The sequence below is a fragment of the Pseudophryne corroboree genome (assembly GCF_028390025.1).
Source record: "Pseudophryne corroboree isolate aPseCor3 chromosome 3 unlocalized genomic scaffold, aPseCor3.hap2 SUPER_3_unloc_32, whole genome shotgun sequence".
Lineage (NCBI taxonomy): Eukaryota > Metazoa > Chordata > Amphibia > Anura > Myobatrachidae > Pseudophryne > Pseudophryne corroboree.
In genome coordinates this window covers 47,340-60,207 of record NW_026967522.1, presented here as the reverse complement: position 1 = coordinate 60,207, position 12,868 = coordinate 47,340, and the positions used below count along the sequence as shown (strand labels likewise).

At 49.9% G+C, this 12,868-nt stretch overlaps 1 protein-coding gene across 1 annotated transcript in view; it reads left to right on the top strand.

Moving 5' to 3' along the window:
- The window catches only part of LOC134984051 (uncharacterized), a 236,176-nt gene that overhangs the window by 185,120 nt on the left and 38,188 nt on the right, over positions 1–12,868 (top strand). The window lies entirely within an intron of this gene.

Sequence of the window (12,868 nt, the reverse complement as noted above, 5' to 3'; positions counted from 1 at the left end):
ATTATACTCCTGCTCTCCTTCTCACATCATGTAACTGTGTGTTACCAGCCCAGAGATCTGACCAGTCTCCTCCCCACACTCTCTGGTGTATCTCATACATCAGGAGACATCAGCCCCTATTACTCTCCTGCTCTCCCCCTCATATCATGTCACTGTGTGTTACCAGCCCAGAGATCTGACCAGTTTCCTCCCCACACTCTCAGGTGTATCTCATACATCAGGAGCCATCAGCCCCTATTATACTCCTGCTCTCCCCCTCACATCATGTCACTGTGTGTTACCAGCCCAGAGATCTGACCAGTCTCCTCCCCACACTCTCTGGTGTATCTCATACATCAGGAGCCATCAGCCCCTATTATACTCCTGCTCCCCCCCTCACATCATGTCACTGTGTGTTACCAGCCCAGAGATCTGACCAGTCTCCTCCCCACACTCTCTGGTGTATCTCATACATCAGGAGCCATCAGCCCCTATTATACTCCTGCTCTCCCCCTCACATCATGTCACTGTGTGTTACCAGCCCAGAGATCTGACCAGTCTCCTCCCCACACTCTCTGGTGTATCTCATACATCAGGAGCCATCAGCCCCTATTATACTCCTGCTCTCTCCCTCACATCATGTAACTGTGTGTTACCAGCCCAGAGATCTGAAGAGTCTCCTCCCCACACTCTCTGGTGTATCTCATACATCAGGAGCCATAAGCCCCTATTATACTCCTGCTCTCCCCCTCACATCATGTCACTGTGTGTTACCAGCCTAGAGATCTGACCAGTCTCCCCACACTCTCTCTGGTGTATCTCATACATCAGGAGCCATCAGCCCCTATTATACTCCTGCTCTCCTCCTCACATCATGTCACTGTGTGTTACCAGCCCAGAGATCTGACCAGTCTCCTCCACACACTCTCTGGTGTATCTCATACATCAGGAGACATCATCCCCTATTATACTCCTGCTCTCCCCCTCACATCATGTCACTGTGTGTTACCAGCCCAGAGATCTGACCAGTCTCCTCCCCACACTCTCTGGTGTATCTCATACATCAGGAGCCATCAGCACCTATTATACTCCTGCTCTCCCCTCACATCATGTCACTGTGTGTTACCAGCCCAGAGATCTGACCAGTCTCCTCCCACACTCTCTGGTGTATCTCATACATGAGGAGACATCAGCACCTATTATACTCCTGCTCTCCCCCTCACATCATGTCACTGTGTGTTACCAGCCCAGAGATCTGACCAGTCTCCTCCCCACACTCTCTGGTGTATCTCATACTTCAGGAGCCATCAGCCCATACTATACTCCTGCTCTCCCCCTCACATCATGTCACTGTGTTACCAGCCCAGAGATCTGACCAGTCTCCTCCCCACACTCTCTGGTGTATCTCATACATCAGGAGACATCAGCCACTATTATACTCCTGCTCTCCCTCTCTCATCATGTCACTGTGTGCTACCAGCCCAGAGATCTGACCAGTCTCCTCCCCACACTCTCTTGTGTATCTCATACATCAGGAGACATCAGCCCCTATTATACTCCTGCTCTCCCCTCACATCATGTCACTGTGTGTCACCAGCCCAGAGAACTGACCAGTCTCCTCCCCACACTCTCTGTTTTATCTCATACATCAGGAGCCATCAGCCCCTATTATACTCCTGCTCTCCCCTCACATCATGTCACTGTGTGTTACCAGCCCAGAGATCTGACCAGTCTCCTCCCCACACTCTCTTGTGTATCTCATACATCAGGAGACATCAGCCCCTATTATACTCCTGCTCTCCCCCTCACATCATGTCACTGTGTTACCAGCCCAGAGATCTGACCAGTCTCCTCCCCACACTCTCTGGTGTATCTCATACATCAGGAGACATCAGCCCCTATTATACTCCTGCTCTCCCCCTCACATCATGTCACTGTGTGTTACCAGCCCAGAGATCTGAAGAGTCTCCTCCCCACACTCTCTGGTGTATCTCATACATCAGGAGCCATAAGCCCCTATTATACTCCTGCTCTCCCCCTCACATCATGTCACTGTGTGTTACCAGCCCAGAGATCTGACCAGTCTCCTCCCCACACTCTTTGGTGTATCTCATACATCAGGAGCCATCAGCCCCTAATATACTCCTGCTCTCCCCTCACAACATGTCCCTGTGTTACCAGCTCAGATATCTGACCAGTCTCCCACCCACACTCTCTGGTGTATCTCATACATCAGGAGACATCAGCCTCTATTATACTCCTGCTCTCCCACTCACATCATGTCACTGTGTGTTACCAGCCCAGAGATCTGGCCAGTCTCCTCCCCACACTCTCTGGTGTATCTCATACATCAGGAGCCATCAGCCCCTGTTATACCTGCTCTCCCCCTCACTGTGTGGTACCTATGTTTTCTCTTACAGGTTCCACAGTAATATCCATAGGATATACACTGGAATATGAGGTAGCGTCAGCGGATTGGCATCAACGATCAAAAGCTTTTAGCCTCCCAGAATGCAACAGCCCAGTTTCCTATATCCCCGCCTCCTGGCTCAAGGAATTCAGGTTTTTTGTTTGTATGACAGGAGCCGGACCACGATCTTTGGGCGGCTGATTTTGGCAGCCTTAAGCTTGTTATTTCATTTATTTCTCTGACGTCCTAAGTGGATGCTGGGACTCTGTAAGGACCATGGGGAATAGCGGCTCCGCAGGAGACTGGGCACAACTAAAGAAAGTTTTAGGACTACCTGGTGTGCACTGGCTCCTCCCACTATGACCCTCCTCCAGACCTCAGTTAGAATCTTGTGCCCGGCTGAGCTGGATGCACACTAGGGGCTCTCCTGAGCTCCTAGAAAGAAAGTATATTTTAGGTTTTTTTATTTTACAGTGAGATCTGCTGGCAACAGACTCACTGCAACGAGGGACTAAGGGGAGAAGAAGCGAACCTACCTGCTTGCAGCTAGCTTGGGCTTCTTAGGCTACTGGACACCATTAGTTCCAGAGGGATCGAACACAGCACCCGACCTCGATCGTTCGGTCCCGGAGCCGCGCCGCCGTCCCCCTTACAGAGCCAGAAGCAAGAAGTGGTCCAGAAAATCGGCGGCAGAAGACTTCAGTCTTCTTTAAGGTAGCGCACAGCACTGCAGCTGTGCGCCATTGCTCCTCATGCACACCTCACACTCCGGTCACTGATGGGTGCAGGGCGCTGGGGGGGGGGGGGGGCGCCCTGAGCAGCAATACTGACACCTTGACTGGCAAATATTCACAATATATAGTCCCAGAGGCTATATATGTGAAAAATACGCCTGCCAGAATTCCAGAAAAAGGCTGGAGAAGTCTGCCGAAAAAGGGGCGGGGCTATCTCCCTCAGCACACTGGCGCCACTTTTCCCTCACAGCTCCGCTGGAAGGATCGCTCCCAGGCTCTCCCCTGCAGTTTACAACAACAAAGGGTAAAAAAGAGAGGGGGGGCACTAAATTTAGGCGCAGTATAACATATCTATCAGCTATAAGGGGAAATAACTCAGTATAGTATTAATCCCTGTATTATATAGCGCTCTGGTGTGTGCTGGCATACTCTCTCTCTGTCTCCCCAAAGGGCTTTGTGGGGTCCTGTCCTCAGTCAGAGCATTTCCTGTGTGTGTGTGCGGTGTGTCGGTACGGCTGTGTCGACATGTTTGATGAAGAGGCTTATGTGGAGGCGGAGCAGATGCCAATAAATGTGATGTCACCCCCTGCGGGGCAGACACCTAAGTGGATGGACTTGTGGAAGGAATTACATAAAAGTGTCAACTCATTACATAAAAAGTTTGACGACATACCAAATATGGGACAGCCGGCTTCTCAGCTCGTGCCTGCCCAGGCGTCTCAAAGGCCATCAGGGGCTCTAAAACGCCCGCTACCTCAGATGGCAGACACAGATGTCGACACGGATACTGATACCAGTGTCGACGACGATGAGACTAATGTAATGTCCAATAGGGACACACGTTACATGATTGAGGCAATGAAAAATGTGTTGCACATTTCTGATCTTACCCCGGGTATCACAAAAAGGGGTATTATGTTTGGGGAGAAAAAACTACCAGTGATTTTTCCCCCATCTGAGGAGTTAAACGAAGTGTGTGAAGAAGCGTGGGCTTCCCCCGATAAGAAATTGGTAATTTCTAAAAGGTTACTAATGACGTACCCTTTCCCGCCAGAGGATAGGTCACGTTGGGAAACACCCCCTAGGGTGGATAAAGCGCTCACACGCTTATCAAAGAAGGTGGAACTACCGTCTCCGGATACGGCCGCCCTAAAGGAACCTGCTGATAGAAAGCAGGAGGCTATCCTGAAGTCTGTATATACACACACAGGTATTATACTAAGACCACCTATTGCTTCAGCATGGATGTGCAGTGCTGCAGCTGCGTGGTCAGATTCCCTGTCGGAAAATATTGATACCCTAGACAGGGACACTATATTGCTAACCATAGAGCATATAAAAGACGCAGTCTTATACATGAGAGATGCACAGAGGGATATTTGCTGGCTGGCATCTAAAATAAGTGCAATGTCCATTTCTGCCAGGAGAGGGTTATGGACTCGGCAGTGGACAGGGGATGCAGATTCTAAAAGGCACATGGAAGTTTTGCCTTATAAGGGTGAGGAGTTGTTCGGGGATGGTCTCTCAGACCTAGTTTCCACAGCAACAGCTGGGAAGTCAGCATTTTTACCCCATGTTCCCTCACAGCAAAAGAAAGCACCGTATTATCAGGTACAGTCCTTTCGACCCCAGAAGAGCAAGCGGGTAAAAGGCGCGTCCTTTCTGCCCAGAGGCAGAGGTAGGGGGAAGAAGCTGCAGCATACAGCCAGTTCCCAGGAGCAAAAGTCCTCCCCCGTTTCCTCCAAGCCCGCCGCATGACGGTGGGGCTCCACAGGCGGAGCCAGGTACGGTGGGGGGTCGGCTCAAAAACTTCAGCAATCAGTGGGCTCGCTCATGGGTGGATCCCTGGATCCTTCAAGTAGTATCTCAGGGATACAAGCTGGAATTCGAGACGTCTCCCCCCCGCCGTTTCCTCAAATCTGCCTTGCCAACAACTCCCTCCGGCAGGGAGGCTCCAGCAGGTGATAGTCAAGGTGCCCCTCCTTCAACAAGGATGGGGTTACTATTCCACAATGTTTGTGGTACCGAAACCGTACGGTTCGGTGAGACCCATTTTAAATTTGAAATCCTTGAACACATACATAAAAAAATTCAAGTTCAAGATGGAATCGCTCAGGGCGGTTATTGCAAGCCTGGAAGAGGGGGATTACATGGTATCACTGGACATCAAGGATGCTTACCTGCATGTCCCCATTTACCATCCTCACCAGGAGTACCTCAGATTTGTGGTACAGGATTGTCATTACCAATTCCAGACGTTGCCGTTCGGCCTGTCCACGGCACCGAGGGTATTTACCAAGGTAATGGCCGAAATGATGATACTCCTTCGAAAAAAGAGTTTTAATTATCCCGTACTTGGACGATCTCCTGATAAAGGCGAGGTCCAGGGAGCAGTTGTTGGTCGGGGTAGCACTATCTCAGGAGGTGCTACACCAGCACGGTTGGATTCTAAATATTCCAAAGTCACAGCTGGTCCCTACGACACGTCTACTGTTCCTGGGGATGGTTCTGGACACAGACCAGAAAAAAGTGTTTCTCCCGGAGGAGAAAGCCAAGGAGCTGTCATCTCTAGTCAGAGGCCTCCTGAAACCAAAACAGGTGTCGGTGCATCACTGCACGTGAGTCCTGGGAAAAATGGTAGCTTCCTACGAGGCAATTCCATTCGGCAGGTTCCATGCAAGAACTTTTCAGTGGGACTTGTTGGACAAGTGGTCCGGATCGCATCTTCAGATGCATCGGCTGATAACCCTGTCTCCAAGGACCAGGGTGTCTCTGCTGTGGTGGCTGCAGAGTGCTCATCTTGAAGAGGGCCGCAGATTCGGCATACAGGACTGGATCCTGGTGACCATGGATGCCAGCCTTCGAGGCTGGGGGGCAGTCACACAGGGAAAAAACTTCCAGGGACTTTGGTCAAACCAGGAGATTTCCCTACACATAAATATTCTAGAACTGAGGGCCATTTACAATGCCCTAAGTCAAGCAAGACCCCTGCTTCAAAACCACCCGGTACTGATTCAGTCAGACAACATCACGGCAGTCGCCCATGTAAATCGACAGAAGCAGGATGGCGATGGCAGAAGCCACAAAGATTCTCCGATGGGCGGAAAATCACGTGTTAGCACTGTCAGCAGTGTTCATTCCGGGAGTGGACAACTGGGAAGCAGACTTCCTCAGCAGGCACGACCTCCACCTGGGAGAGTGGGGACTTCATCCAGAAGTCTTCCAAATGATTGTAAACCGTTGGGAAAGGCCACAGGTGGACATGATGGCGTCCCGCCTCAACAAAAAGCTAAAAAGATATTGTGCCAGGTCAAGGGTCCCTCAGGCGAAAGCCGTGGACGCTCTAGTGACACCGTGGGTGTACCAGTCAGTTTATGTGTTCCCTCCTCTGCCTCTCATACCCAAGGTACTGAGAATAATAAGAAGGAGAGGAGTAAGAACTATACTCGTGGTTCCGGATTGGCCAAGAAGAGATTGGTACCCAGAACTTCAAGAGATGATCTCAGAGGACCCATGGCCTCTGCCGCTCAGACAGGACCTGCTCCAGCAGGGGCCCTGTCTGTTCCAAGACTTACCGCGGCTGCGGTTGACGGCATGGCGGTTGAACACCGGATCCTGAAGGAAAAGGGCATTCCGGAGGAAGTCATTCCTACGCTGGTTAAAGCCAGGAAAGATGTAACCGCAAAACATTATCATCGCATATGGCGAAAATATGTTGCGTGGTGTGAGGCCAAGAAGGCCCCAACGGAGGAATTTCAGCTGGGTCGGTTTCTGCACTTCCTACAGTCAGGGGTGACTATGGGCCTAAAATTGGGTTCCATTAAGGTCCAGATTTCGGCTCTGTCGATTTTCTTCCAGAAAGAACTGGCTTCATTGCCTGAAGTTCAGACATTTGTTAAGGGAGTGCTGCATATTCAGCCCCCTCCAGTGGCACCTTGGGATCTCAACGTGGTGTTGGATTTCCTAAAGTCACATTGGTTTGGACCACTTAAAACTGTGGATTTAAAATATCTCACGTGGAAAGTGGTCATGCTATTGGCCTTGGCTTCGGCCAGGCGTGTGTCAGAATTGGCGGCTTTGTCACATAAAAGTCCTTATCTGATTTTCCATATGGATAGGGCAGAATTGAGGACTCGTCCCCAGTTTCTCCCTAAGGTGGTATCAGCTTTTCATTTGAACCAACCTATTGTGGTGCCTGCGGCTACTAGGGACTTGGAGGATTCCAAGTTACTGGACGTAGTCAGGGCCTTGATGTTTCCAGGACGGCTGGAGTCATGAAAACTGACTCGCTATTTATCCTGTATGCACCCAACAAGCTGGGTGCTCCTGCTTCGAAGCAGACTATTGCTCACTGGATCTGTAGCACAATTCAGCTTGCGCATTCTGCGGCTGGTCTGCCGCATCCTAAATCTGTAAAAGCCCATTCCATGAGGAAGGTGGGCTCTTCTTGGGCGGCTGCCCGAGGGGTCTCGGTTTTACAACTTTGCCGAGCTGCTACTTGGTCACGGTCTAACACTTTTGCAAAATTCTACAAATTTGATACCCTGGCTGAGGAGGACCTGGAGTTCTCTCATTCGGTGCTGCAGAGTCATCCGCACTCTCCCGCCCGTTTGGGAGCTTTGGTATAATCCCCATGGTCCTTACAGAGTCCCAGCATCCACTTAGGACGTCAGAGAAAATACGATTTTACTCACCGGTAATTCTATTTCTCGTAGTCTGTAGTGGATGCTGGGCGCCCATCCCAAGTGCGGATTGTCTGCAATACTTGTATATAGTTATTGCCTAACTAAAGGGTTATTGTTATGAGCTATCTGTTAAGAGGCTCAGTTATATTTCATACTGTTAACTGGGTATAGTATCACGTGTTATATGGTGTGATTGGTGTGGCTGATGTGAGTCTTACCCGGGATTCAAAATCCTTTGTTATTGTGTCAGCTCTTCCGGGCACAGATACTAACTGAGGCTTGGAGGAGGGTCATAGTGGGAGGAGCCAGTGCACACTAGGTAGTCCTAAAGCTTTCTTTAGTTGTGCCCAGTCTCCTGCGGAGCCGCTATTCCCCATTGTCCTTACGGAGTCCCAGCATCCACTACGGACTAGGAGAAATAGATTTACCGGTGAGTAAAATCTTATTTTTGTAGTCATAGGTTTTTTAAGCGAGTTTTCTAAAAAGCGTCTTACACACCACCTTAGGAAGAGTCACTTCTACAACTTCTTACTGGGTCACAACAACGCTTACCGACGGGTACAGTGCTGTTTCGGCGGCCGTCTGTGTAGGATGTACTAGCAAGTCCAGCTGACGTTACCAGGCTGTGGCCGGAGCACGGGAAGAAGGTACGGCATCCATTCCGCTTAACGGGGAAGACGGGAGATACAGCCGCACTGTTTTCGGGATGTAGACAACTGATGCGGCTGCCACCTCGGCTGCACCAGCGCTAGGCTCCAGGGATCATAAGGCAGGCACAGGTTCAAGTTGAACCCCCATTGGCTTCTGAGCGGATAATGCCAGCTCGTATACCAAGGATAGGTTACCCTATTAACCCTTACATGCAACATTCCCCCTGGGTTTTATCACATCCAGTCCAGGAATCTGCAGCCTTTCAAGAAAAACATGCTGAAAGGTCTGTGGAAAGTAAGTCACACATACATGAAACTACATCCTCACAGTCTACACATTTTTCAGATACTGGATGAGGATTCCTCGCATTCTGGGTCTGCATACAGAGACGAGGATGAAGGTCCCAGCTCTGTGGATATACCTGAGCTAATTAGTGCTGTGAAAGCCATTCTACCCTTACTGGAGGCAACAGAGCCTTTGTTAATTCCAATGCTCCTGTGTTTAAACATCCCAAAACAGTCAGATCTGAATTTCTGGGGTCAGAACAGCTGATGGAGAGTATGCAAGAGGCTTGGGTCACACCCAGTAAGAAGTTTAGAATTCCAAAGAAATGGATTCCCATTATCCTCTTCCAGCTGGGGACTGTTTAAAAAGGGAGGTGGCTCCCATAGTAGATACGCACGTCATTCGATTGGTGGGAAAATATACATTACCTCTGCCTTCAACATCATTAAGTTATGTTACTGAAAAACAGGTGTTTTTAAAAAAAAAAAAAATTTCTCCTTGTCTGGGGCAATTGTAAGACCAGCCATGGCTTCAGCCTGAATGGCAAAAGCAGTGGTGTCCTGGGCTGATGCATTGGAGGATGATCTTTCATTGGGATCTAGAGAGCAAAAATCCCATATTGCACATATTAAACAGGCGGCTATGTTTATGGCTACTATTGTTTCTCAAGCATCAGCCTCAGCAGTAGCCGCTCACATGGCGGTTTGGCTACGTACATGGAAAGCTGATACAGAGTCCAAGAAGGTTCTAGAGTCTTTGCCCTTTACTTGAGATATTCTTTTTGGTAAAGAATTTTGGCGTCAGAGGCAGACTCTGAAGAAAGTGAAGTTTCCTTCTACTTACAAGTCTAAACCTAATTTCTCATACGTCTTAGAGGATGCTGGGGATGCTTCAAGAACCATGGGGTATAGACGGGATCCGCAGGAGACATGCGCACACTATAAGACTTTGAATGGGTGTGAACTGGCTCCTCCCTCTATGCCCCTCCTCCAGACTCTAGTTAGATTCTGTGCCCAGCGAGACTGGATGCACACTGAGGAGCTCTCTAGTTTCTCAGGGAAAAGACTTTATTAGGTTTATTATTTTCAGGGAGACCTGCTGGCTACAGGCTCCCTGCATCGTGGGAGTGAGGGGAGAGGATCAGACCTACTTCTGTGAGTTCAAGGGCTCTGCTTCTTAGGCTACTGGACACCATTAGCTCCAGAGGGTTCAATCACTTGGTACGCCTAGCTGCTTGTTCCCGGAGGCGCGCCGTCACCCCCCCTCACAGAGCCAGAAGAAAGAAGCCGGGTGAGTATGAGAAGATCAGAAGACTTCAGTGACGGCAGAAGACGGCGTTTGAGGTACCGCGTTGCGCGCCATGCTTCCACACTGATTACGGCACTGCAGGGTGCAGAGCGCAGGGGGGACGCCTTGGGCAGCATGGGGGACCTCAAACAGCACTGGCATAGGATATAACAGTGCTCAGGCACTTGTTAAGGGACCCCCGCCAGTATAAAGATTTTTTTAGCGGGACTGTAGCGTGCCATGTAGTGGGCGGGGCTTAGCCTGCACAGCTCTGACCAGCGCCATTTTTCCCTTCACAGAAGCTGCAGAGAATCTGGCCCTGACCTCCAACCTGCTGTGCAAGTAACAGGGTGCAAAACAGGCCGGGATGGGGGGGGGGGGGGGGGGCACTAGTGATTGGTGATTTATTATATATGTAAAAAGCGCTAGCAGGTCTGGGCAGTCTTGTTACTGGCCTCAGTACCGGGATAGGCGCTGGGTGTGAGCTGGCAGAACTCTCTCTGTGTCTCTCTTACAGGCTTTATTGTGGGTCTGTCTCCTATAGCCCCAGTGTGGTTGTGGCTGTCGGTACGTGTGTGTCGTCATGTCTGAGGCTGAATGCTCTTACCAGGAAGAGGCTGGCGTGGGGACAGACAGTTCTGTGAGAGCGACAGTGTCGGCACCGCCGACGGATGATTGGGTCAATATGTTAAGTGTTTTAAATGCAAACGTGACTAAGTTGACTAAGAGATTTGATAAATCTGAGTCTAAGAAGCAGACATGGAGGAAATCCATGGAAGATGCTTTATCACAAGCTCAGACCCCTTCGGGGTCACAGAAACGTGCATTTACCCAGATAGCAGATACAGATACCGACACGGACTCTGATTCCAGTGTCGACTATAGTGATACCAGATTACATCCAAAGCTGGCTAAGGGCATTCAGTACATGATTGATAAAAGAGGTGTTACATATCACTGAGGACCCTGCTGTCCCTGATACTAGGGTCTGTATGTATAAAGGAAAGAAACCTGAGGTAACGTTTCCTCCCTCATGAACTGAATGCACTTTTTGAAAAAGCTTGGGAAAATCCTGACAAAAAAATACATGTTCCCAAAAGAATTCCAATGGCATATACGTTCCCCTCTGGGGACAGGGAAAGGTGGGAGTCAATCCCCACGGTAGACAAAGCTTTTTCTCTGGCTGGGTCCACAGGATAACATTGGGATATGCCGAAGCGACAGCGGAAATGGCACCAAACGGTCACAAGCTTTCTGCCCTCCCAGGATGCATAGAGGCTTCACCATATAATCCCGCCCACTGACTCAGTCCCTAGCATCTTCTAGGATGTAAAAGAAAATAGGATTTTAATTAGCTACCGGTAAATAATTTTCTCGTAGTCCGTAAAGGATACTGGGCGCCCGCCCAGTGCTTCGTACTTCCTGCGCTGTTACTTGGTTAAGTATTGTTCTTTGGTTCAGCTGTTGCTGTTCCTGTTTCAAGTTTGGTTAGCATGGCTTTCCTCTTGTTGCGTGTGTCCTGGTTAGAATCTCACCACTGTTCTTTTATATCCTTCTCTCAAAGTATGTCCATCTCCTAGACTGAGTCTGGAAGGAGGGGTATAGCAGGAGGAGCCAGCACACCCAATCAAACTTCTTGAAGTGCCCATGCCTCATAGTGGACCCGTCTATACCCCATGGTACTAAATGGACCCCAGTATCCTCTACGGACTACGAGAAAAGGATTTACCGGTAATTAATTAAAATCCTATTTTCTCTGACGTCCTAGTGGATGCTGGGACTTCCGTCAGGACCATGGGGAATAGCGGCTCCGCAGGAGACAGGGCACAAAGTAAAAGCTTCTAGACTACCTGGTGTGCACTGGCTCCTCCCCCTATGACCCTCCTCCAAGCCTCAGTTAAGATTTTGTGCCCGGCCGAGAAGGGTGCAATCTAGGTGGCTCTCCTGAGCTTCTTAGAGTAAAAGTTTAGTTAGGTTTTTTTATTTTCAGTGAGTACTGCTGGCAACAGGCTCACTGCAGCGAGGGACTAAGGGGAGAAGAAGCGAACTCACCTGCGTGCAGAGTGGATTGGGCTTCTTGGCTACTGGACATTAGCTCCAGAGGGACGATCACAGGCCCAGCCATGGAGTCCGGTCCCAGAGCCGCGCCGCCGGCCCCCTTACAGAGCCAGAAGAGTGAAGAGGTCCGGTGAAATCGGCGGCAGAAGACGCTCCTGTCTTCAACTAAGGTAGCGCACAGCACCGCAGCTGTGCGCCATTGCTCTCCACACACTTCACACTCCGGTCACTGAGGGTGCAGGGCGCTGGGAGGGGAGCGCCCTGAGAGGCAATGTAAAGAAGTATACCTTAGGATGGCTAAATAATACATCACATATAGCTCCTAAGCTATATGGATGTATTTAACCCTTGCCAGTTTCCAGAAAAAAGCGGGAGATGAGGCCGTCGTGAAGGGGCGGAGCCTATCTCCTCAGCACACAAGGCGCCATTTTCCCTCACAGCTCCGCTGGAAGGACGGCTCCCTGAGTCTCCCCTGCAGTCCTGCACTACAGAAACAGGGTAAAACAAGAGGTGGGGGCACTATTGGCAGCTATAATATATAAAAACAGCAGCTATAAGGGAGTAACACTTATATAAGGTTATCCCTGTATATATATAGCGCTCTGGTGTGTGCTGGCAAATCTCCCTCTGTCTCCCCAAAGGGCTTGTGGGGTCCTGTCCTCTAACAGAGCATTCCCTGTGTGTGTGCTGGGTGTCGGTACGATTGTGTCGACATGTATGAGGAGGAAAATGATGTGGAAGCAGAGCAATTGCCTGTGTTAGTGATGTCACCCCCTAGG